Source organism: Salvia miltiorrhiza, chromosome 8, assembly GCF_028751815.1.
Source record: "Salvia miltiorrhiza cultivar Shanhuang (shh) chromosome 8, IMPLAD_Smil_shh, whole genome shotgun sequence".
Classification (NCBI taxonomy): Eukaryota; Viridiplantae; Streptophyta; class Magnoliopsida; order Lamiales; family Lamiaceae; genus Salvia; species Salvia miltiorrhiza.
In genome coordinates, this window is record NC_080394.1 from 41,000,650 (window position 1) to 41,003,804 (window position 3,155).

Below are 3,155 nucleotides of genomic sequence, written 5' to 3' on the forward strand. Positions count from 1 at the left end.
AAAAAACTAAGCACGGGTGAGAATAGAGTGGCTGAGGGAGCATAGCGTGCTAGATTTAATACACGAAATAATATCTAAATTAATATCGTAGATTTAATTCTTCACAAGCCGGAATAAATTCACGACTCAAGAAATAAAAAAAAATAGAAAATTAATTCTATTGTGATTAATAATTAACATGACTTTACTAAGTCAGTTATGAATCTGAAATAAATAATTATTGGCTTACTCAATAATTCTCATCGCGGTTTTATTTACGCGAAGCTACTGACTTGGTAATAACATAATAATCCTGCTTAATTGAATATAATCCAGTGTCATAAGCTGAATTTAAATCATAAATAATTACTGGGTTTGATTTACTGAAAGATGAAATAATAATTATCGCATTCCTGGATTTAAATATAATAAAAGAGCGGGTTGTTACACCCAATTCCATATGCAATCCTCAAATCTTATCCATAAGGCAAAATTCACAATCACAATTCAAAATTCACAATCACAATTCATATCCCCTCTAGAGTTGTAATCGAATCGAATCGAAGCTAATATCAACATATTCGATTCGTATTCGTGAAATGAGACTAATATTCGATTCGTGATTCGATTCGATTTCGAATATTAAATTCGATTATGTATTCGATTCGTTGATATTTTCGAATTATTCGATTCGATTCGAGTATTCGATTCGTCTTATAAAATTACCTTTTTTTTCGAATACTCGATTCGAATATTCGATTCGAGTATTCGACTTGTATTCTATATTATTCGATTCGAAATTCTGAAGGAAAAAAATATTAAATAATATAGGTATATATTCAATATAAGCCACAAATTCAAAATTTTGTAAAATAAACAATATCTTTCTCCCCATCATCTCCTATTATATTATCATCTTTATCATCATTTATATCCACAACTTCTTTCTCCACCTCATTCTCTTCCACCATAATCTCATCTACTTGAGGAGTGTTGTCTATTAAATTTGAGTTGTCCATTGACTGCATTCTGCCCAAACAAACATAAAAGCTCAAGAAACAATATCTTCATAATATCTTATGCTCACAGGCAAAAAAATCATGAATTGGACAGTGATTAAATTATAAGAATCTAAATCCAGCAAACTAAGTTACATGAAATTCACTTATTTCAACACTCAATACTTAAAATCATCTACTTGTTGAAGATCATACTGTAAATTATGTATCATTACATAAAATTTACGACACAAATGTTATCCCCCAATTATTCACTTCTCTAGCAAAGTTGCAGTGTGCTACAATTATGAAATGATAAAATGCATCAAAACTAAAACAAGAAACCTGAAAAGTAAATATCCCAGATAACAACAAAACAAAACAATACGAACATGATTAAACACAAGGGTGTGTATAAATAATACTAAAACCAAGAATCGAGTTTCTTGCTCAAGCCTCTTTAAATCAGCAGAAATCCAGTGCTTCCCTCTTGTATCCGTTTCAGCCTATTAATTACTCTTTATTTCTGCACTTGAATTTCTTCACTTGTGTTCGTCACAGTCCGGGGCGGGGTGCTGGCGGCGGGCGACGAGTGATGCAAGCGACGAGCGACTGGGCGGCGCGGCGAGCGATGCAGGCGACGACTGATGGAGATGGAGACAACAACAGCAGACGGAGAGGCTGAGTCGCGACGGGGTGCTGGCAGCGCGGCGACGAGCGACTGGGCGAGCAGCGAGCGACGCGGCGTGCGTGGGGAAGAAGAGGGCAGGCCGCTGAAGGGGAAGAAGATGGAATTGGAATTTGGAAATGGAGGCGCGCTAGAAATCAATTAGGGCTAGAGTTATTTTTTTTACTATTTCTTTTAAAAAGATGGTTAAAAAATTAGATATTACAAAAATTAAAATTCAAATGTTAATATTCTATATATATAGTGTATATATACAATTAGGGTCAGAATTAAATATTATAAAATTATAATTAAAATATTATATATATATATATATATATATATATATATATATATCGAATCGAATATCAAAATTTCATATACGTATTTGAATAATAATCGAATCGAATCGAATATTTGTTATCGAATAATTTCGAATACGAATCGGGCACTTTCGAATCGAATCTCGAATCGAGTAAAAATATTCGATTTATTTACAACCCTATGCAGAACACAACAAATACTCCTCAAAACCCTAGCAAATTTTCCACAAATTGTGGGTTAGTTTTTCTACATTTGCACGAGAACAATATTAAAGCAAGCATGCCCAATTTCAATCCAAAACATGCCCAATTCAGAAACTCTAGACACTTTTTTTTTCCACATTAAAGCACGCCCAATTTTAGAGCAACGAATGTGATTACAGATGGGAAACTCACCTTTTTGTGCGGAACTCATGATGCTGATGTGGTGAGTTCAATCACAAAGCACAGATTGGTTCTGCAAACCTTCTAGTGGGCGCGAAAGAAGTAGTTTCTGAAAAAGTCGGTTTTTTTTGTGCTTATAGAAATGGCGCTAAAAATATGGACATTTTGGACATATTAATAAAATTAAAATTAAAGGGGTATAATTGTAATATCGTTGTTTAGTCTAGATTTTAATAGGCACTACCAAATAAATATAAAGTGTAATCTTGTGTATATACATTGACTATCAAACTCAAAGTCATGAAAACAAACACCCCTTTAACTTTCAAAGCTAATTTAACGTAATCTATCTAGCAAACATGCGCTAATTGTCTTACGGTTTAAAATTCCATGGTTTTCCTTTACCCAAGTTATTTAAAACGATTGTACCGAATAAATATCTGAGCTTTTTTCAAAAAATAAAAAATATTGAAGCTGAGAAATATATGAATATTGCAAAGAATAGGGAATGTGGAACAACTTAATAGTGATAATTAATTATGTTAATTACCTATCAATACGAATGTTTTCCTCAATTAGGCAGAGTTAAATTTAATGGCCTCCATGTTATTGCTACTTATTGCAAAAAAAAAAAAAGTACCACTATGTACGATTCCACTGTTTCTCGATCGTGTTCTCTATCTTATTAACCCATTAATAAAGTATCATCATGAAAGCTGTGGTTGCTAATTAATATAAATAGACCATAAAATTAAAATATGACAAACCTGATCTATTATACGATCAGATTATGAACCACCAATC

General features: G+C 32.6%; 1 long non-coding RNA gene across 1 annotated transcript; it reads right to left on the bottom strand.

Annotated features, from left to right (window-relative positions):
* Window positions 1-1,156: 1,156 nt before the first annotated feature.
* LOC130997063 (uncharacterized) lies at window positions 1,157-2,951 on the bottom strand. The gene is made up of 2 exons (XR_009092906.1): window positions 2,364-2,951; window positions 1,157-1,750 (listed from the first exon to the last, which is right to left on the bottom strand). It is a non-coding gene; the product is annotated as an uncharacterized LOC130997063 (long non-coding RNA).
* Between the last annotated feature and the right edge of the window lie 204 nt (window positions 2,952-3,155).